The following is a 24,181-nucleotide window of genomic DNA, read 5'->3' as shown; positions in this document are numbered from 1 at the left end:
TAGGGTTACAATGAATAATATTCTCCATTAAAATAACACTTCTAGTGTAAACCCTATGCTGTGTTTATATAGACACACAGTTATAAGATAATCTTTTAATCGATATCGAATATAAGTCTACATCCTAAAATATATCAATTAGTTATCTTTTCCTCCAAGTCTTCTATTCTTCATAGAATTCTTCTCCATGCATATCTCTTCTTATTTTAGTCTTGATCTTCTTTTCCTCAATCAGCCGCCTTCCTTTTCTAGAAAGTCTTCTTAAGTCCTGATATTATCTCCTGATGAATATCTTCTGATATCTTAAGTTCTGATAACTTAAATTCTGATATCTTAAGTTCTGACTTCAGTATAAGTACTGATTTCCGGTTAAGTCCTGATTTGTCCTGTTAGTCAAGATCTGAAAACTAAACACAATTCACTATTAGACATGACATCATAAATATATCTAACAATCTCCCCCAACTTGTAAATTAGCATAATATACAAGTTCAATAGATATTCGATGATGTCAAAAACATTAAGTACAAATGCATATAAGAATTTGACTAGATAACTACAACTCACAGTCCTTGTAGCTTCTACCATCCTTAAAGTCTGATATCAGCTTTAGCCTGTATATCCTTCAGAATTTAACAGTTGTAGTCCTTGACTTAGCTTCAGTGTGTGATAGTTCTTCAAAAGAGTTCTCTCAGCATATTCAAGTTCATTTTGCATCCTCCTTTTTGCATCTTTAAGTTCAACTGTATCTTCTCCTGTCTGAAAGATAGCAGTCCTAAGATCATTAATCTTTGCTTTCCTTATTTCCTGATCCAGTTTGATCAGATAAGCTTTGTCAGACTCCAGATTAAATTACAGTCCCTTAATACCCAAAAATGTAGTGATTTTGGTGGTATTAGGCTTCATCTCAACTAGTTCAGCATTGTGAGCTCTGTACTTTGGATAGTATGGCCTGTCAGACTTTACAGAGTAAAGTTTTTTCTGTCTTTGAATATTAGATTTTAAGTAACTGGCAGCACCATCTGTTGATCTGTTCTTCACTTGAAGTAGAAATAGCACATGTTGCAATTCTTTAAAGTACTTGAAACGAATAGCATCCTTTATAAATTGGAATACCCTCCCATCTGTCATGAAGTATAGCATGATATCTTCTTTTAACACAGAGTGCACAAATCACATTTGTCTCTAGCTTCCTTCCCTTGGAGCAATCTACCCTGAAAAATATTTGTTAAACTCTTCATTGGTTGAGCAGATTGTTGAGCTTTAGTAAACCCAGGTAGTAGAATTTTTGAAGGTTTAATATGAGCAATGTCAGAGGTTTCCTTTCCTTTATCTTCTGATATCAAGAAAACTTGAGCTCTGTCAGAGGTTGCTTGCTTCATTATCATATCAGAATCTACTAAGTCCTGATCTTGAACAACATGAGCTCTGTCAGAGGTTGTTTGAATATTCTTCTTCTTCAAAATCAGACTAGTATCTTCATCAGAATTTACTTGTTCATCCATGGTTGGCAGATAGATTTTTACAAAATCATCAACTTTAGCTTTGCCCTTGAACATTGGATCTACCTCTACTTGTGATTTGGCTTTGGATTCAAATTTGGTTGCCTCAGAGTTTGTCTTCTCTTTAATCACAATGCCCTTAGGCTTTGGAGGGTTCTTTGTAGTAATAGAAGCTTTAGACTTGGATTTAACATTTTCTGCTTTAAGTCTGGCTTCTTCTTCCTTCAGACTTTCAAAGTCCATTCCTGGATTTCTTTGAGAAATAGTCATTTTGAAATTTCTTTATCCAGCTTCTGTAACTTGGGGTCTTGATAGTAGACTGTTGTTTCCTTCCCCTTAAGCTTCAGTGTCTGCATAAACTTCTGTGATTCTTGACTCTCACAATGTATTAGAACATCAGGCTTAGTCAGAACTTGCTTATCAGAACTTTTTCTTCTATCAGCATCAGAACTTGATCTCTGTGTAGAAGTTCCTGCTTTCCTAGATGAAGAGCCTTTGCCTTGACCATGACCTCTACCCCTTTCAGAGTTTCCCTGGTCTTCATTATTATCACCCTTACCCTTCAGTGGTTGATAAATTTTGCATTTAGACTTAATCACTTTCTCCCTTTTTTTGGCATCATCTGGTAGAAGGAGAGAGACAAGCAATTCCACAGAGTTTTGGATTTCATTGAGTTGATCTTGTTGAGAAGCTTGATGCTTTAAAATATCATAAATTTGAGCTTGCTGCTTTTTTTGAGTCTTTTCTATATACCCAATGCGGTCAAAGGCTGGCTTAAAAAACCTGTTCTTTTCCAATTTGACATTCATGTCTTGCTGAATCAGTGTTTCTTGAATTTTGTTCACCTTGGTTTAAGTTATCGAATGTTGACCTTGAAGGTGCCTGGTACTCGATGCAGTAACTTTGAGCTGTGCTTTGAAGTCATCATTCATCAGCATCTCATCAGCGTTAGCCAGGTGCTCAGCAAGAATATTTGCAGTAGGAACAAAATCAACTTTGTTCCATTCCTTGATCCATTCTTTTCATCTTGGAGTGTCACTCCAAGGTAGTGGTGCATCCTCTCTAACAAAGTTCTTGATTAAATCAGCTTTTCCTAGAACTTGTTGAGGTGCATGTCCTGAAGGACCAGCTGCTTCAGCATTTAGATTTGTAGCAGCTTCACCAGTAGTGTCAACATTTGCAGCATCAGAACTTACAGAGTTTGCAGAATCAGCATCCTCTGATAAAATGATAGTGTGTGAGGCTATAGAGGTTTCAAATTCATCCTCTAAGTGCTGATCTGCTAGTAAATTCTGATCAACATCCAAATTCTGATGCTCACCTAATGTCTCATCTTCATCATCTCGATTCAGAAGAGGTGTTGTTGGAATATCTGCATTGAAATCAGCATCTAAAATTGGTGTTGTTGGTGGAGTATGTTGAAGAATGGTTGGAGCTTCCAAGTACAGAACCTCAGGCACAACCAAGTTGTGAATATCTATAAAAAAAGACGTTTTCTTTTATGGAATTAACCTTATTTTAGCACTTGTACCTGGTGCATCTATATGTACTTGTTCAATGATAGGAGACACAGGAGGTGTAGACTCTGTCTTGAGCAGTTTCTTCAGCTTGAATTGGTGACAGTGGAGGTTGTGTAGATGGAAGGGATTCAATCACAATTGGCTCCTTTGGGATCAGAGATTCCCGATCCCCTTCCTTAGCTGCTGCTTCCACATCCTCTGAATCTGACTCTGCTATGTCCCTGTTATCTCTTTATTTCTTCCATCTCTTCAAGGGTGGAGAGACTTTGGGAGCTTTATCATCAGAATTTATCTTTCTAAGCCTTTTAAGGGGCCTAAAAATCCCAGTTTCCTTTGTTTTCTGAGGAGACACTTCCTCAGCTGCTTCAGCAACAGGTTTTGATGGTTGAACATGTGCCTCATCATCAGATTCATCTCTCAGAATCATCTTCCTTCTCTTTTGTTGTGTCTGAGGTACAGTCTTTGTCCTCTTTGTCTAGAAGAAGAAGGCTTCACTGGAGTATGTGATGATGGTTGATTAGCATGATCTGATGTGAGTGGTTCATCTGATGTACAGTAACTGTAGATTAACTGACAGAACCTAGAAAAGTAGACTACATTCCTGTCCTTTTTCATTCTATCTCCTATAAAACATAACACAGTCTTTGCATAATCAAAATGAGATTGGTTTAAGAGTGCATACCCAATTTGTTGTGTCAGAATAGGAATGGCATCAAAATTTGAGCACTTGTTGGCAAACTTCTTCGTGATGCAATTGAAGAAGAAGCTCCATTCCTTTCAAATATATGGGCGTTTGAGTTGACCCAACTTAGCCAAACTCTATTTATACCCAAGATTAGCCATCATTTGCTGTAGCAATGGCTCCTCCACAGCAGAACTGAATTGACAGTTTTCAGGTAGGTGTAAAGCTTTTCGAACTGTTGCCGGAGTAACAACATACTCAACCTCCTGTGCTGTAAACACGATACTTGGAGTCCCATTCTTACCACCATCATCATAAAGTCCTGTACGCCAAAATGTCAGAACTGGAGTTCAAGATAAATAGGATGGTTGCGTCAAAGTGAACCCAATCTCACTATGAGATAAAAAATCCTGAATAAAATGAAGTTCTGAAGGAGCTTCACTCTTAGTGAGAATGGCAGCATAGTTATTGGGGACGAACTTTGCTCCATTAAAGATTATATCCTTGGGTGCCATTGAAAATGAGTAAGAATTTAGAGTGCCTGAAAGGTGTTTGATAAAATGTTTGTATAGAAAACCGTCAGAGAATGTGAGAAAATAAGAAGAAGAGAGAGAGTATAGAATACAAAAGTAAATAAAAGATTTAAAATCTTTTCTCTATTTTACTTATACACGCCACTTGACAGCAGTTATTGAGAAGTGGAACAGACGTTACACCTGTCAGCCATGCAGCAGTTAATACAAAAGTTAATGGGCACAGGAAATAAGTAATGATTACTATGCATATACAGTTTTTCAAAAAAAACTGTTCCCACTAAACAAATGATTATTACTGTCTTTATCTCACTTAAACTAATATTTTTATAAAATATAACCGTTGAAGTATTGACCAAAAATAAATCAAGTAAATAAATACTGCCACATAAGCATCAGAACTTGATTATTATCAAAATTTAAAAGTCATCAGAATATGGATCCTCTACTCAAAAAGTGAATTTTTATTTCTGTAATTCTTCACACAAATATTGATATGGTTTCAATAGAACTTAATCATCAGAACATCCATCAGAACTTGTCCTCAAAATTTATGCAACTGACACTTAAACTGTTCATCTAAAACAACATTGATCACCACAGTAATTTTCATCATTCACATGGAGTGTAAGTGTGTGCTTAAGCTAAATATCAGACAAAGAGTAAAGTCTGATTCACTTCAGTACATCTTAGAAATAAGGCATAACTAAGAACTTTGCTCAAAATCTGTCATTAGTCTGAAGTCTACTATAGAATGAGTTCATGTATGAGTCCACCTTAACTGTTTTGTGCTCATTTTATGCATCTTTTAAAATTTCTTTTTACAGTGGCTTCTCAGTGTAAGTGAGTCACGACTGCTTATCAGAATTTATGCTATTATCAGAGTATTTCTTCAGTAATCAGAGAATGTGAAAAGTCACCAAGAAAAATTTATTTTATTTTTCTAATGCATATTATTTAATACTAGCAATACACTTGGGGCTTCCCTTCCACATACATTTTTCTCTTGATCTCAAAGGAGTACCTGATATTTATTTCTTTACTTTACTTTTTTTTTTGATAAGTGAGGCTTATCAGCACTTAATACATCCATAAGATTTACAAACATCAGAACTTAACAGATAAGAAGCACTATTCTAGTTTTTGACTTAGTAATAAGATACACAAAGTAAACCTAACAAAACTCAATATCAAAATTCGCTTGTGTTAAAAGATTTCCACATAAACAATTACTTCAAACATGGGATCTTTAGTATATTAGAGACTACTAGGTCAGCATCTAGCACAGTTCTCCTCATTGGATTGAATAGTCACTGAAACATTCATATCACTATCAGAGTTTAGAAATTCACATCAGACAACAATCAGCACTTAGTAAATTTCAATTTAAGCACAGATTACATAAAGATAGTAATATCTGTAAATACTGATCATAAAGTCTGATGTATCAGAACATAAACTAAGCAGATTTAGAGAAAGAACCTGAAACCATTTCAAGTTCATTTACCAGTCTTGTAAAAGTAGCTTCACATAGTGGTTTTGTGAAGATATCTGCTAGTTGTTGATCTGTTGGAACAAAATGTAATTCCACTGTACCTTCCATCACATGTTCCCTCATGAAGTGGTACTTAATGCTGATGTGCTTTGTCATTGAGTGTTGAACTGGATTACCTGTCATAGCAATAGCACTTTGATTATCACAGTAAATAGGAATTTTAGAAAATTCTAACCCATAATCCAGTAACTGATTCTTCATCCAAAGAACCTGTGCACAACAGCTTCCTGCAGCAATGTACTCTGCCTCTGCAGTTGATGTGGAAATTGACTTTTGTTTCTTGGTACTAATCCGCTTCCAAGAAATTGGAAGCTTCCACTTGTGCTTTTCCTGTCAATTTTGCACCCTGCAAAATCTGCATATGAGTAACCTATTAGCTTAAAGTCTGATTCCCTAGGATACCACAATCCTAGATTAGCTGTACCCTTAAGGTACTTGAAAATTCTTTTCACAGCTATTAAGTGAGGTTCTCTTGGATCTGCTTAAAATCTTGCACAAAGACAGGTAGCATACATAATATCAGGTCTACTTACAGTTAGATAGAGTAATGAGCCAATCATACCTCTATAATCAGTAATATCTATTGATGTACCAGTATCCTTATCCAATTTTATTGCAGTGGCCATAGGAGTGGATGCACTTGAACAGTCTTGCATTCCAAATTTTTTCAACAAATTTCTGGTGTACTTAGATTGACAAATAAAAGTTCCTTCTTCATTCTGCTTGACTTAAAGGCCAAGAAAATAGCTAAGTTTTCCCATCATACTCATTTGATATCTTGACTGCATTAGCTTGGCAAACCTTTTACAAAGTCTGTCATTTGTAGAACCAAAAATGATAATATCAACATATATCTGCACCAAAAGTAAGTCCTTTCCATGGTTGAGATAGGATAAAGTTTTGTCAATAGTCCCTCTGTTAAATCCACTTTCCAGAAGAAACTGAGCTAATATCTCATACCATGGTCTTGGAGCTTGCTTAAGGCCATAAAGTGCTTTATCAAGTCTGTAGACATGATTAGGAAATTTTGAATCTACAAAACTTGGAGGTTGTTCAACATATACTTCTTCTTCCAATTCTCCATTAAGAAAAGCACTTTTTACATCCATTTGAAAGACTGTAAACTTTTTATGAGCAGCATAAGCCAAAAATATCCTTATGGCTTCCAATCTAACAACTGGTGCAAATGTTTCATCATAATCAATTCCCTCCTGTTGAGAATATCCTTTTGCAACCAGCCTTGCTTTATTCCTTGTAATTATGCCATCACTATCAGTTTTGTTTCTGAACACCCATTTTGTAGCAACAATTGATCTGTTATTTGGTCTTGGCACTAGGGTCCAGACTTTATTTCTTTCAAATTCATTTAACTCTTCCTACATTACTTTCACCCAGTCAGCATCTTGAAGAGCTTCTTCCACTTTCTTTGATTCAGCCTGAGAAAGAAAAGAATGATAGAGACATTCATTTGATGTTGTTGTTCTAGTTCTAACACCTGCTTCAGGATTTCCAATAATCAAGTTAGGTGTATGTGCTTTAGTCCACTTCCTTGCAGATGGAAGGTTATCTCTAGAACTGGATGCTCCCCATGATCCATGTTGTCTCCATCAACATTTTCTGATACTCCCCCTGAAAGTATGCTCTCTGAGTTGGATTCTTCAGAATTTGAGTTTCCAGAATTATCAGAACTTGGCCCATCAGAACTTGATGAATCAGAATATGAGTTTCCAGAATTATCAGAACTTGGCCCATCAGAATTTGATGAATCAGAACTTGAGTTTCCAGAATTATCAGAACTTGGCCCATCAGAACTTGATGAATCAGAACTTGAAGAGCCTGTTCTAGATTCTGATGCTTCTTGAGATGTGGTTGGATCTTCAATATGCTCCCCCTGCACAAGTGCATTTTCCTTTGGCGTAGTCACCACAGTTTCAATAACATCAGAGTTTAACCCATCAGAATTTGCAGTATCAGGATTTAGACTATCAGAATTTACATAATCAGAATTTAAAACTTCATTCTCAAATATCAGCTGATCATGATCATTGAAATCTTCAAGTCCAGTAATCTTCTCAAAAGTGACATTGATAGATTCCATGACTACCCTTGTTCTTAAATTGTAGACTCTGAAGGCTTTTGTGGAAAGTGGATATCCAACAAAAATTCCATCATCGGCTTTTAGATCAAATTTGGATAGCTGTTCAGGATGAGTCTTAAGAAAAAAACACTTGCATCCAAATACATGAAAGTACTTCAGATTTGGCTTATTTTTCTTCACCATCTCATATTGTGTCTTTGCATGCTTGTTGATAAGTGTTGCATTCTGAGTAAAACAAGCAGTCTGCATAGCTTCAGCCCAGAGTCTTTATCACTTCTTAAAATTTCCACAGAGTCTTTGACCAACTTATCCAGTTGTTTGACATGATCAATCAAGTTAGATGCAGTTTCACTTTTTGTGTGCAAGAAATACACCCATGTGTATCTGGTAAACTCATCTACTATGACCATAGCATATTTCTTCTTTGTAATAAACATGACATTGACTGGACCAAATAGATCAACATGTAGTAGGTGATAAGGCTCAAGAACTGAAGATTCAGTCTTGCTCTTGAATGAAGATTTTCTTTGTTTTGCCTTTTGACATGAATCACAAAGGCCATCAGGAGCAAATACTGATTTTGGCAGTCCTCTCGCAAGATCTTTCTTGACTAGTTCATTTATATTATTGAAATTTAAATGAGAGAGTTTTTTGTGCCAATCCCAGCTTTCTTCAATTGATGCTCTGCTTAACAGACAGATTGCAGAACCATCAGAACTTGTTGAAAACTTGGCTTCATAAATGTTACCATGCCTGTATCCTTTCAGAACAACTTTGCCTGTAGATTTGCTTACAACTTCACAGTGTTCTTCAAAGAAATCCACATGATATACTCTGTCACAGATTTGACTAACACTCAGCAAGTTGTGTTAAAGTCTTGAGACTAGAGCTACTTTTTCAATGATGACATTCCCAAGATTGATATTGCCATATCCCAGAGTTTTTCCCATGTTGACATCTCCATAAGAAACTCCTGGGCCAGCTTTCTCCACAAAGTCTGATAGCAGGGCTTTATTTCCAGTCATATGTCCTGAACATCAACTGTCCAGAACTAGGATATTTTTTCTGTTGCCCTGCAATCACAAAGACCACTAATGATTAGTTTTAAGGACCCAGACTTGCTTGGATCCTTTGGCCTTATTAAGTTTGTTAAAATTTGCAGCGGATTTGACATCAGAGTTTATGTTAACATTTTTCTTGTCAGAATTTACAATATCGGACTTTGCATCAGAACTTACTCTAGAAGAAATAATGCTAACTTTCTTTAAAGAAGGTTTTATTTGATAATAATCATAGTACAAACTATGATATTCCTTATAAGTATAAATGGAATGCCATAAACTACCACAATGAAAACAAGGATTTTGTGGCTTAAACCTAACAGACTGACTCTTAACTCCTGACATAGAAGGTAAGAAGTTTATATTCTTATTCTTCCTGCAAAAAAAGCCAGATGGTTAGAATTTCCACAGTTATAGCATTTCTTTCTAGGAGCATTAGGAACATGCATAAAATTATTGCTATTATTCACACCTTCCTTTCTATTCTTATTTTTCCTTGGTGGCTTTACCTTGTTTACATTCTTAATCTCTTTCAGCTTATACTTAAGCTGCTTCTTTGTCATTAAGCCTATGTTAACTTCAGCTGGTTTATCCTGTTTTAATTTATCAGAAGTTGACTCTGCCTTAACTTCTGTCTTAATATCTTTCATCTTTTCAGAATCAGACTTTACAGTTTTAGCTACAAACTTAACAGGATTTATCTTTGGCTTATTAGTCTGTTTAACAATAATTGGCTTAATTTGTTCAGTTTCTATTTCACTTTTATCATCTCCATAACCTAAGCCCTTTTTCCAGTTTCCACTACTTAGCAAATTCTGAGTTGTTCTGCCAGAGTTAGTCCAAGTCCTGATAATCTCTCTTTTCTTTTCTTACTCAGTTTTTAGAGATTGATTCAATTTTAACACTTCATCTCTAACATAAAAAGCATCATCTCTTTCTTTCTGAGTTTGATGGATCATAACTAACTCCTTTTCTAAATAGTCATTCCTTTTCTTAAAAGCCGGATTTTCAGAAGTTAACCTATCACATGTTAAAGTCTGATTTCTATAGCTAATGAATATGGTTTTAAGATAAGATCTCAACTCAGTAATATCATCAGTATAAAAAGCATAAGTTGTTTGAGGTACCTTTAACTCAACAGCATCAGAACTGCTATCAGCATTTGCCATCAAGGCATAGTTCACCTCATTTTCAGAATCTGAAGTGCCTGTCTAGCTTTTCTTCTTTGTGATAAGTGCCTTGCCTTTGTCACCTTTTCCTTTCTTGCAATCAGGAGATATGTGGCCTTTCTCACCACAATTGTAGCATTTAACATTTGAGTAATCTCCTTTGTCAGACTTTCCTACTTTGCCTTCAGATTTTCTGAATACCTTCTTATCAGAACTTCCACTTTTCCTGGAAAATTTCCTTCCCTTTCTGAATTTCCTGTAGGCTATATTTGTGATGCCCTTCACCATAAGAGCACACAATCTCATCATCTCTTCATCAGCATCCATCTCAGATAAACTTCCAGTTTCTGAATCCTCATCATCATCATCAGAACTTGATGAATCTGAATCAGACTTTGTGATGAGAGCCTTTTCTTTGCCTTTCTTTGAGACGACCACTTTGGGGGATTCCTCCTCAGCCTTAAGAGCAACTGTTCTTGACTTTCTCCCATGCCTCTTGCTTCTTTTATCCATCTCAAGTTCATGAGTTTTGAGCATACCAAAAATTTCATCAAGAGTAGTTTCATCAAGAGCATAGTTGTCTCTTATAGTAGTTGCCTTCAAATCCCAACTTTTAGGAAGAGCTAAAAGGAATTTAAGATTAGTATCTTCAAGATCATATTCCTTATCCACCAGTGACAGATCATTCAAGAGTTTGACAAATCTGTCATATAAACCAGTTAATGACTCATCAGGTTTTGAGTCAAAGTGTTCATACTCTTGAGTGAGTATAGTCCTCTGGTTCTTCTTAATTGCATCAGTTCCCTGGCATCTTGTTTCCAAGGCATCCCATATCTCCTTTGCAGTCTTGCAGTTAATTATCCTGTTTGACATGACATTATCAATGGCACTATGCAGCAAATGCCTTACCTTTGCATCCTTGGCAATAGATGAGATATCTTCAGCTGTATATTCACTTTTCTCCTTTGGTACGGTCTTTGCTGGCTGATCTGCAACTACAACAGAGAGCTTGGTTGGCTTATGTGGGCCTTCTTTAATTTTGTCAAGGTATTCTGGATCTATAGCTTCCAGAAACATAGTCATCCTCACTTTCCATATGGGATACTCAAAAGGTTTCAGTATGGGAACCCTAATAGTCTCATATCGATTATGGATTTGAGTCCTTGGAGTTTCTTCAGTTTTGGTGGGCTTGGTTGGAGTTTGTTCTTCTTCAGACATGATTGTTTTGGATCTTTACTATATGTGTGTTAACAGATTGGCTCTAATACCACTTGTTAGGTCACACACACACTGTAGAAGGGGGTTGAATAAAATATATACAACAATTAAATCGAATTAAGAACACAAGTATGAAACACAGAATAATCTTATTAATAAAACAGTATTACAATGGAATCGTTCTCTCTCAGTGATGAACAAATATCACGAGAGCTGCTAGGATTACAATGAATAATATTCTCGATTATGATAACACTTCTAGTGTAAACCCTATGTTGTGTTTATATAGACACAGTTACAAGATAATCTTCTAATCGATATCGAATATAAGTCTGCATCCTAAAATATATCAATTAGTTATATTTTCCTCCAAGTCTTCTATTCTTCATAGAATTCTTCTCCATGCACATTTCTTCTTGTTTTAGTCTTGATCTTCTTTCCTTCAATCAGAAAGTCTTCTTAAGTCCTGATATTATCTCCTGATCAATATCTTATGATATCTTAAGTTCTGATAACTTAAGTTCTGATATCTTAAGTTCTGACTTCAGTATAAGTACTGATTTCCAGTTAAGTCCTGATTTGTCCTGCTAGTCAAGATCTAAAAACTAAACACAAATCACTAATAGACATGACATCAAAAATATATCTAACACCTTAGAATCTTATTTGATTGTTATAAAGAGGATTCTGAGATTTTTAAAAGCGACTCCATCTCTTAGTTTACGGTATACAAGAGAATCAGATTTCAGTCTGGTTTGATATTCAGATGCAGACTTTGCTGGATGCAAAATTGATAGGATGATTACCTCAGATGGCTGTCATTATTTGGGTGGTAGATTGGTTGCTTGGCAGAGCAAGAAACAGAAATCAATATCTACATCTATAGCTGAATCTGAATATATTGTTGTTGGCAGTTGTTGTGCTCGGATTCTTTGGATGCGAAATTAGCTAATGGACTATGGATTGTCTTATACAAAGATTCCTATCTTTTGTGACAATCAAAGCGCTATTGTAATGATAGGTAATCCAGTACAACACTCACTCACAAAACATTATCAGTATTAAATATCATTTTATCAGGGAACATGTCAACGAAGGAATAATTAAGCTTCACTTTGTTCAAACTGATCAACAAGTAGTTGATATCTTCACCAAGCCCTTACCAGAAGCAACATTTGGAAAATTAATCCATGAACTTGGGATGGTCAGCTATGAGAAAAATTGAGTTGTCGGATCCTGACCTTCAGATTCAGACCTTGACACGTTAAATCCTGATGATGTAACTCTAACATTGGTTGTGAGTATATTATGATATTGTTCAATTATTTTTTTCTCAGTCATACTTGATTTATATTAAGTATATTTGAGAATTATTTTTGCACATTATTATTGAGTAGTTAGTGTTGAGTGGCATTTATGACACTTTATAACGCTCTCTAAAGCTTTGAATTGGTGTTTTGTACTCGAGTTGTTGGTGTTTTAAAGTGTTTTTGTAGTGTTTTTGCATTTCATGCATTTATCAGGATTATAGGTACATTGGCATTGTTTGGATGCTAATTTGGTGTTAGGATGGTGTCTAGAATAAAAACTCGTGAAAAGACCAGCTCAATTCAACAAGAAAAGAAAGAAGTCAGAAATTTCTCCAGAGAGACAGCGCGCCCGCGCCCGGATGGCAGAATGTCAGCGCGCCCGCGCTGGTCAAGCGCGACAGGTCGGAAATAAAATCCTGTTTCTTATGGAATTTTGATTCGTTGGACTTCTACTCTGCATGGGCTGCTATATAAACATAACTTATGCTCTTTTTCATAAAAAGACGTACCAGAGTTTAAGGAGAAGGCGTAATAAGACCGTAGATCATAATTCAACCAAGGCGAAGAAGATCTAGTTTATTCTTGTGATTCTTTGTTTTAAGTTATAATTTTGGATGCTAGTTTTCTTATTCATGAATCTATACTCTTGTTTCGTACTTGGTTTTATTTATTCAAGACTACGTTTATTATACCATACTTTCATTGGAACCCACGTTAATGATGAGTCCGATTATGGACTAATCGTTATCGTGGGGTTCTAACAGATTTATTTATGGATTTTTTTAGTTAATTCGTTTCGATGCCTTAGTGTGTGGTGATAGTATGATATCCTAGTATTGGTTGTGCTTATTCGTCTTGTGAGCGTCGTGAACTTATAAGATAGTGTGCTAATCTTTAATGAAGCGAAAGAGAATTTAAGGGTTTAGAACTCGCCATGCTAGCATAGGTTCATGTATGTGATATGCATGATTCGTAGGCAATTTTAACCATCTTACTTGCCCTATGTAATCATGATAGATAACTTGTGCATTAAACCGTTATGCTGTCAAATTCTATAGACATATAGTGTCTCAATATAATTGGTATCAATTCAGCTTCTATCTCTTTTGTGGATGTCTGGTAGTATGGTATTCGTACAACGAAAGTTGGCGTTTATCAGTTTCGTGTTATCTGATTAGTGTCATCACCATTACATGCTAAGGTTAAGAACGAAAATGCAATTGAATGAAGTTTTTAATGAAGTTAGAATCCCATGTTTGTATCATATAGTATTCAACCCTTTTTAATCTCCTAGTTTATGTCCTTAGTATAATTCTTAGTTAATCTTAGTTAAACAATCTCAAATTGTTATCCGTCTTAACATTGGATAATAGCCATACTAGTGTTGCATGAATACATTGATTGAAATTAACCTAAACCAGTCCCTGTGGGAACGAACTAGAAATAATTCTTTATTACTTGCGATCGCGTATACTTGCGTGAATATTAGCGCGTGTTCTAGCCGTAACAAGTTTTTGGCGCCGCTGCCGGGGACTGCGGTGTTAATTTTTAGTTTATGTATTTGTCATCATTGGTCATTAAAGTTCAGTGACTCGGACATTGTTACTTACTTAATTCCTTGTCGTGTTTCAAGTACTCTAGCGAGCGTGTATGCATACGCGTTCTCGGTCTCGTAAGAGAACACTGGATCAAGATGAGGAAGAAGTTGTAGTCCAGAAGGAAGTTGAAGAAGAGATCTTAGTTGAGAAAGAAGAAGAGGTTCTTAATGCAATGGGAGAACCAGAAGTAAATCCAAAGTCTTTGATGGACTACTCTCAACTGAAGATCTATGATATTCAGTCTAGCATTGTTCGACCAGCCATCCCGATTAATACCTTTGAGATCAAGTCGAGCACGATTCAGATGATACATAACTCAGTTCAATTTGGGGGTTCTCTGACAGAAGACCCCAACATGCACATCAGAGATTTCATCGAGATCTGCGACACTTTCAAGTTCAATGGAGTTTTTGAATATGCTATTAAGTTGAGGCTTTTCCCATTCTCTCTGCGGGATAAAATTAAGTACTGGTTACATTCTCTACCACCAGGGTCTATCACCAAATGGGAGGATCTTGCTCAAAAATTCTTAACTAAATTCTTTCCTATGGCAAGACTGCTGCAACCAGAAACGCACTTACTTAATTTGCTCAGCAATCTGGAGAATCTTTATATGAGGCTTGGGATCGATACAAGGAGATGCTTAGGAAGTGTCCTCATCATGGGATGCCTGACTAGATGTTTATTAATTGTTTCTATAATGGTTTGGGTGCTACTTCTAGACCCATGCTTGATGCAGCACCAGGAGGAGCTTTGTGGACTAAAAGCTACGACGAAGCTTATGAATTGATTGAACTGATGGCCGCTAATAAATACCAGAATCCTACTCAGAGACTATCTCAGGGCAAGGTAGCAGGAATTCTAGAGTTGGATGCAGCTACTGTTATAGCTGATCAACTTAAGGCTTTAACGATGAAGGTGGATTCTCTGTCTAATTATGGAGTTAATAGGATCACTAGTGTCTGTGAGTTTTGTATTGGTGCCCATGAGACTGATCAGTGTGCCATTTCTAGTGAATCAACTCAGTTCGTGAGCAACTTTCAGAGGTCGCAATAACATGTACCAGCCACCTATCATCCTAACAACCACAATCATCCTAACTTTAGCTGGAGCAACATACAGAATGCGGTTCAGCAGCCTTATCAGCAGTATCCAGCAAAGCAGTACAACCCCCTAGTTTTCAGCAACCGCAATATGCACCAAGGTAACAACTCCAGCTGCAACAGTCTAATAAAAAATCTGAATCGAAAGAGTTGAGGCTTATGTGCAAGAGCCAAGAGGTTTCTATCAAGACCTTGGAAAATAAAATTGGACAAATTATCAATGCCTTACTAAATTGTCAACCTGGTACACTCCCTAGTGACACTGAAGTACCAGGAAAGAGGGAAGCTAAGGAGCAGGTAAATGCAATTACATTGAGGTCTTGGAAGGTTGCAAATCCCGAACACTCTCAAATTTGGGATGAAGAAGCTGTAGCTTAAGAAGAACTGCAGATTAAAGCAGAAGTGGAACCAAGGAAGACTAATATTTGACACACTCCTCCTAAGGGTAATACAGGGAAGAAACAGATCTATTCGCCACCTCCTTTTCCTAAAGGCTGTAGAAGAAAAAGTTGGATAAGCAGTTTGAGAAGTTTCTGGAGGTGTTCAAGAAACTTCATATCAACATACCTTTCGCTGAAACTCCTGAACAAATGCCTAGTTATGCGAAGTTTATGAAAGGTATACTTTCTCGGAAGGTGAAGCTTGATGACTTAGAGACAGTTGCTCTCACGGAGGAGTGCAGTGATGTGCTGCAATAGAAGTTGCCTCCGAAGCTTAAAGATCCTGGAAGCTTCACTATTCCTTGCACCATTGGAAAGGTGTTATTTGACAAATGCTTATGAGACTTGGGAGCTAGCATCAATCTGATGCCTTTGTCAATCTTCAAGAAGTTGGACTTACCTGATCCAAAGCCTACTTATATGACTCTGCAGTTAGTCGATCGTTCTATTATATATTCATGAGGCATTGTGGAGGATGTCTTGGTCAAGGTGGATAAACTCATCTTTCCCGCTGATTTTGTAATTCTTGATTTCGAGGAGGATAAGAAGATTCCCATAATCTTGGGAAGACCTTTCTTGGCTACTAGCCGAACCTTGATAGATGTGCAGAAGGGTGAGCTCACCATGCGAGTTCTGGATCAGGATGTAACTTTTAATGTGTTCAATGTCATGAAATTTCCTACGAAAAATGAGGAGTGCTTAAAGGTGGAGTTGGTCGGTTATGTGGTTACTTCAGAACTTGATCAATTGCTAAGGTCTGATGCCTTAGAAAATGCCTTGTTGGGGAATTCAAATAGTGAAGATGATGAAGGTGATGAGCAATTGCAATATCTGAATGTTTCTCCCTGGAAGAGGAAGATAGATATGCCTTTGAATCTCTTGGAATGGAGGAGCTGGACAAATATCCAAAGCGCCTCAAGCCATCTCTTGAGGAAGCTCCGACACTTGAGCTTAAACCATTGCCTGAACACTTAAGGTATGCATTTTTAGGTGATGCATCTACTTTACCTGTTATTATTGCATCTGACCTTTCAGGTAGTGATGAGGAAAAACTCTTAAGAATTCTGAGAGAGTTCAAATCGGCAATTAGATGGACTATAGCAGATATTAAGGGAATCAACCCTTCTTATTGTATGCATAAAATTCTGCTAGAGAAAGGTAGCAAGCCTACTGTTGAGCAACGAATAAGGCTAAATCCTATCATGAAAGAAGTTGTGAAGAAGGAAATTCTCAAATGGCTAGATGCAGGGATCATCTATCCCATTTCTGACAGTTATTGGGTGAGTCCAGTTCAGTATGTACCAAAGAAAGGAGGTATCACCGTTGTTGCTAATGAGAAGAATGAGCTCATTCCTACTCGAACAGTCACGGGATGGAGAGTTTGCATGGACTATAGGAAGTTGAACAAGGCCACGAGAAAGGATCACTTCCTGCTACCTTTTATTGATCAGAAGCTTGACAAATTAGATAGGCATGAGTAAAACTGTCTTCTTGATGGCTATTCGGGCTATAATCAGATTTGTATCGCTCCAGAAGATCAGGAAAAGACTAACTTCACTTGTCCATTTGGTACTTTCTCCTTCAGAAGAGTTTCTTTCGGGTTGTGTGGAGCACCGACCACATTTCAGAGATGCATGATGGCTATCTTCTCTGACATGATTGGTCAAAATGTGGAGGTGCTCATGGATGATTTCTCTGTGTTTGGTGATTCATTTGATGAGTGCTTGCAGAATCTTGGCGACGTTCTTAAAAGGTGTGTTGAGACCAATTTGGCTCTCAACTGGGAGAAATGTCACTTTATGGTGTGACAAGGCATTATTCTTGGTCACTGGGTCTCTAGTAAGGGTCTTGAGGTGGACAAGGCCAAGGTGGGGGTCATTGAAAATATTCCTCCACCAATTTTTGTTAAAGGAGTTCGCAGCTTCCTTGGTCATGCAGGTTTCTATAGGTGGTTCATCAAGGACTTTTCAAATATTTCTAAGCCTTTGTGCAATCTTCTGGAGAAGGATGTCCCGTTCAAGTTTGATGACGAGTGCCTAACTGCTTTTGAGTTCTTAAAGAAGAGTTTAATCACGGTACCTATCATAACTGCACCTGATTGGAATGAACCTTTTGAGATGATGTACGATGCAAGTGACTATGCAGTTGGAGCAGTTCTTGGGCAGAGAAAGAACAACATATTTCATGTGGTCTACTATGCTAGTAAGACCCTCAATGGTGCTCAACTGAATTATACTACTATTGAGAAAGAACTTTTGGCCATTTTCTACGGTTTTAGAAGTTTTGATCTTATTTGCTTGGGACGAAGGTGACAGTTTCACTGATCACGCTGCGATTCGATATCTCGTCTCGAAGAAGGACTTGAAGCCTAGATTGATTAGATGGGTTCTTTTGCTTCAAGAATTTGAATTAGAGATCAAGGACAGAAAAGGTACTGAGAATCAAGTTGTTGATCATCTCTCGCGTTTGGAAGATCCAAGTGCAACTTCACAAGATAAGACATTGATAAATGAGTCTTTTACCGATGAGCAGCTGTTTGGAGTGTAAGAGGAAGAATCATGGTTTGCAGACATTGTGAACTACCTTGTGAGTAATATCATGCCTCTAGACTTGTCGTGCGCTCAAAGGAAGAAGTTTCTTCATGAGGTGAAGTGGTACATGTGGGATGAACCATATCTATTTAGGCAAGGAGCTGACCAAATCATCAGGAGATGTATTCCGTACAGCGAAACGGGGGGATCTTGTGAGACTGTTAGTCGACTGTTTATGGAGGTCACTATAGTGGAGAGAAGACAACAGCCCGTGTTCTTCAAGCGGGATTCTTCTAGCCTACATTATTTAATGATGCGCATCACTTTGTTTTGAAGTGTGATCGATGCCAGCGTGTGGGTAATATGTCCAAGAGGGATGAGATACCTCTTAATGTGCTTCTCGAGGTTGAAGTCTTTGATGTTTGGGGAATCGACTTCATGGGGCCATTTGTTTCATCTTGTAATAATCAGTATATCTTGTTGGCGGTCGATTATGTGTCGAAATGGGTTAAAGTCAAGGCTTTGCCGATAAATGATGCGAAGGTAGTGCTTAATTTTCTTCAAAAGCAGACACGATTTGGGACTCCAAGAGTCATAATCATTGACGAGGGATCGCATTTTTGCAATCGTAAGTTCACTGCCATGATGAAAAGGTATAATGTGAATCATCGCATTGCTACAGCCTAACATCCTCAGACTAATAGTCAAGCTGAGGTGTCTAACAGGGAGATCAAGCATATTCTAGAGAAAGTTGTGTGTTCATCGAGGAAGGATTGGTCTTTGAAGCTTGATGAAGCTGTTTGGGTATATAGAACAGCATACAAGACTCTGTTGGGAATGTCTCCATTTCAGTTAGTTTATGGTAAGGCGTGTCATTTGCCTGTGGAGCTCGAGCATAAAGCGTATTGGGCTTTGAAGAAGTTGAACCTTGATTTGGATGCAACTAGTAAGAAGAGAATGCTTCAATTGAATGAACTCGACAAATTTCGGCTTCAAGCTTATGAAAATAATAAAATGTACAAGGAGAAGTTCAAGAGGTGGCACGATAGGGGTCTAGTGCTCAAGTCATTTATACCGGGATAACAAGTTATGTTATTTAACTCTCGTCTCCGTCTTTTTCCTGAAAAATTAAAGTCGAGATGGTCCGGGCCTTTCATAATCAAAACTGTGTTTCCGCATGGAGCTGTGGAGATTTTTGAGAATGATCCAGGCCAAGCATTCAAGGTAAATGGTCAGAGGTTGAAGCACTACTATGGGGAAACGGCAAACGGTGAGGTGGTTAGTGTCATTTTATTATCTACGTGATCTCGAGATTCTACGTCAAGCTAACGACGTAAACCAAGCGCTTCTTGGGAGTCAACCCAAGTTTGTTGTACATTAGTAGGTAGAGGAAGTAGGAAGAAAAGAGAAAAACATAAAAAATCAGAAAAACAGAAAATTTTAGGGCCAACTACAGTAGCTCGGCGTGCTCATCAAGCGCGCGGACGCGCTGAAATTCCAGAAACTGAACGCGCCCGCGCTGCCAGGCGGGGCGGCCATGCTGAAATATCAGTAGCACGGCGCGCCCACGCCAAGGTCTCGTGCAGCCACGCTGGGTCCCTGTATTGAAAAAAAATATAAGTCAGTTTTTGAAGAGAAATTTGGGATTTTTAATATAAAATCAATTTCCACCCGAATTTTACTCTTCCACATCCCAAATTTCCCTCTCCAAATCAAACCCATTATTCCCGTAATAAATTCCCACTCCTTTTCCATAACTAATTCTCTCCCAATCTTCTATATATACATACACTTGTACACAAACTTCTCCACCACTTCTCAAAACTCTCAAACACACAATCTCTCTTACAAACTTCTATTCTCTCAAACTTATTCAATCTCAATGGCATCAAAAAGACAGCGAACTAAAGTAAGCAGCAGCACCACTGATTTTTTGAATGCAGGTGGTGTGAGGCCTAGACTTTTAACTCCCGAGGCTGAAGCGGAGTATGTGAGGATGCTTTCGAAGCCGATAGCCAAGGATCGTGGTTTTTTGCCATCAGGGAAAGATGGTAAGTTGTTGGAGATGATCTTGGAGATGGGCTGGGTTGTCTTTTGCGAGACACCCACTGCTGTGCCCATGAGTGTGGTACATGAGTTTTATGCTAATGCTAAGGCGGAGAAGAACGGTTTCATGATGGTGAGGGGGATGACGGTGGACTAAGTGCTGAGATGATTCTGATTGAGCAGCCCGAGAGGAAGGAGGAGTAGGAGAACTGGAACGAGAAGACTCCGAAGGAGTTTAACTTGGATTTGACCATCTTCCAGGTGGAAGGCCAGCGGATCATACTTATATTGGTGGGACTTCGCAGGCTCGTCGAGCAGCTTGGAGAGATCAGTTGGGAGAGGAGGCTGGTCCTTCGGGATCGCAGCAGCAGCAGCAGCAGCAGGATGAAGCACAGGGCAATGCTGGTTTGAATTCGACGCATGATAGGTATTTAGCTAGGAGGATGGATGCGATGCATGACATTCATAGCAGGTTTGTACATGACCTCACCCAAGCGTTGGGGACTGCTTTCAGAGCCACATGAGTTGACATCCAGTGACCAGTATTCGGTGAGGACCCGGTGTATCCACCTTCAGACACTCCTGACACTCCATCCCTTGAGGGTGATGATCCTGGTTCTGATTAGGTATGCCTGATTCCTTGCTATTACCTTCACTAAGGACAGTAAATATTTTAAGTTTGGGGGTAGTAGTTAAGGATTTATGTGTTTTGTGTGAGTCTCATATAGTTTGCATATTCATGCTAGTTTAGTTCATATAATTGCATATTTGCCATATAGTATTTTTTTATTTTTGTAGTTTTTATAATAGTTTGTTCATATAGTTTCATACATTTGCATAATAACATGATCCCTTAGATGATTTTTTTGATTAATTTGTGATATTGATGCTAGTGTAGTGATATCGTATTTAGTGATGTTAAGTCTTGTCGAGTTGATTTGCATGCTAGAGACAATTATATTTTACTAAGTCTTATAGGTTATTTGAGGGCTAGATCATGGTCATGGTTTATTTGTTTGTCGAAGTTTAATCGCTTGTTTATATTTAGAATTTTGAATATTCTCTTAATGATAAAATAACATTGATATTTAAAAATTGGAGAAAATTGGAGTTCATTGCTAGTTGTTGTGGCTAGGTGTCAAATGGCTAGTAGCCAACTCATTTTATATGAGTAGTCTAGCGTTGAACGAGATGGAGCGAAACGCACTCGTTTAGAAAATTATGGAAAAAGAAAAAAAAGAAAAAGAAAAAAAATATGTGTTTATGCATAATTGATCACGAGTGGGCTCTTTAATACTCGAGTTATTAAGTTCTTAGGGGACTTTATGCCTAGTGACCTAAGGCTTTTTATACTCTGGAATACACTAACCTAATGCTCGCTACATGGGTATTATTATATAAGTCTTTTGTGGACCTCACTCATTGCTCGGTCAAATAAGCATATTTGTGTTATTTTAGTGTTGAGAATAAAAGCATGAATCCATGTAAAACTCCGATATAAGAATAGAAGTGTTATACGTTATTTTGAGTCTAGCTTTTATTCTATTTATAACCTTGCGATTGCTTTGATGAATAGTGAGTCATAATTATTGATCTAGTTGCGATATTATATCTGTAAGCATTTGCACACACGCATATTTCTGGCTTGTAAGTTGATTTGTGGGGTTTGATTGATCTTTGTCCGAATAACTGCATTTGTTGAGATATTACTTGTTGATTGGTTTAGTTATTCTATGGAGATTGTTGCATTCATATAGTTGCATTCATGCATTTTTATTTCTTATTCTTTGAGTCTATTTATGCTCGAGGACAAGCATCGGTTCAAGTTTGGGGGTATGTTGAGTGGCATTTATGATACTTTATAACACTCCGTAAAGTTTTGAATTGGGGTTTTGTACTCGAGTTGTTGGTGTTTTAACATGTTTTTGTAGTGTTTTTGCATTTTAGGCATTTATCGGGAATACAGGTACATTGGTATTGTTTGGATGCTAATTTGGTGTTAGGATGGTGTCTAGAATAAAAGCTCGTGAAAAGAACAGCTTAAATCAACAAGAAAAGAAAGAAGTCAGAAATTTCTCCACAGAGACGGCGCGCCCGTGCTGTGATAGCGTGCGGCCGTGCCAGGATGGCAGAATGTCAGCGCGCCCGTGCTGGTCAAGTGCGCGGCCGCGCCAGGTCGGGAAATAAAATCATGTTTCTTATGGAATTTTGATCCGTTGGACTTCTACTCTGCATGGGCTGCTATATAAACATAACTTATGCTCATTTTTCATAACAAGACGCACCAGAGCTTAAGGAGAAGGCGTAAGAAGACCGTAGAGCATAATTCAACCAAGGCGAAGAAGATCTAGTTTATTCTTGTGATTCTTTGTTTTCAGTTGTAACTTTGGATGCTAGTTTTCTTATTTGTGAACCTATACTCTTGTTTTGTACTTGGTTTTATTTATTCAGTGTAAAGACTACGTTTATTATACCATGCTTTCATTGAAACCTGCGTTGATGATGAGTCCGATTATGGGCTAATCGTTATCGTGGGGTTCTAACGGATTTATTTATGGATTTCTTTACTTAATTTGTTTCGATGCCTTAGTGTGTGGTGATAGTATGATATCCTAGTATTGGTTGTGCTTATTCGTCTTGTGAGTATCGCGAACTTATAAGATAGTGTGTTAATCTTTAATAAAGTGAAAGTGAATTTAAGAGTTTAGAACTTGTCATGCTAGCATAGGTTCATGTATGTGATATGCATAATTCGTAGGTAATTTTAACCATCTTACTTGCCCTATGTAATCACGATAGATAACTTGTGCATTAAACCGTTATGTTGTCAAATTCTATAGACATATAGGGTCTCAATATAATTGGTGTATATTCAGCTTCTATCTCTTTTGTGGATGTCTGGTATTATGGTATTCGTACAATGAAAATTGGTATTTATCAGTTTCGTGTTATCTGATTAGTGTCATCACCATTACATGCTAAGGTTAAGAATAAAAAGGCTATTGAATGAAGTATTTAATGGAGTTAGAATCCCATGTTTGTGTCATATATTATTCAACTCTTTTTAATCTCCTAGTTCATGTCCTTAGTATAATTCTTAGTTAATCTTAGTTAAACAATCTCAAATTTTTATTCGTCTTAGCATTGGATAATAGCCATACTAGTGTTGCATAAATACATTGATTGAAATTAACCTAAACCAGTCCCTGTGGGAATGAACTAGAATTAATTATATATTACTTGCGATCGCGTATACGTGTGTTCTAGCCCTAACAATTAGCAAATTGGATATGTGTAGTAGCATGATTGATAGTTTTTCAGTGCCGTATAAAATATTTTCCTTAAAATTTGTGCATGTCTAACCAGAATTACACATTAATTTAGTATTACCTATTCTATTCAATCAACACATGCCATGTGTATTAGTGTCTTAATTGTTATAAACCACACTAATTCTTATATAAGATATACATTATAGATGAATTGATTCTCATCAATTTTCATAATCTCATCTCCTTGTACGAACCCTGTTAGGAATATGTTATGAACTTGATGATAAATTATACAAAATACCTTAGTAGATTTAACTTAGTGAATTTTGTAGCACTCGACGGATGATCAAATATAGTCCCGATGGATGATTCAATATAGTCTCGACAGATGATGATTTGACATCCATCGAGTGAGTAGTTTATGTAATAATAAAGAGTGTAGCACATTTCTGCAAACAAATGTGTGTAGATTTTGTGGGAGCTTATGAGTCATGTTGACTACTAGTAGATATGCAGAATAGGTTGATTAATTGTAAATATGAG

At 37.3% G+C, this 24,181-nt stretch overlaps 1 non-coding gene across 1 annotated transcript; it reads right to left on the bottom strand.

The window, feature by feature from the left end:
• Positions 1-14,809: 14,809 nt before the first annotated feature.
• LOC141688395 (small nucleolar RNA R71) lies at positions 14,810-14,914 on the bottom strand. The gene has a single exon (XR_012561839.1). It is a non-coding gene; the product is annotated as a small nucleolar RNA R71 (small nucleolar RNA).
• Positions 14,915-24,181: the final 9,267 nt, after the last annotated feature.

The sequence above is a fragment of the Apium graveolens genome, chromosome 9, assembly GCF_009905375.1.
Source record: "Apium graveolens cultivar Ventura chromosome 9, ASM990537v1, whole genome shotgun sequence".
In the NCBI taxonomy this organism is placed as follows: domain Eukaryota; kingdom Viridiplantae; phylum Streptophyta; class Magnoliopsida; order Apiales; family Apiaceae; genus Apium; species Apium graveolens.
The sequence above is the reverse complement of the archived record's forward strand: the minus strand, read 5'-3'. Positions and strand labels throughout refer to the sequence as shown.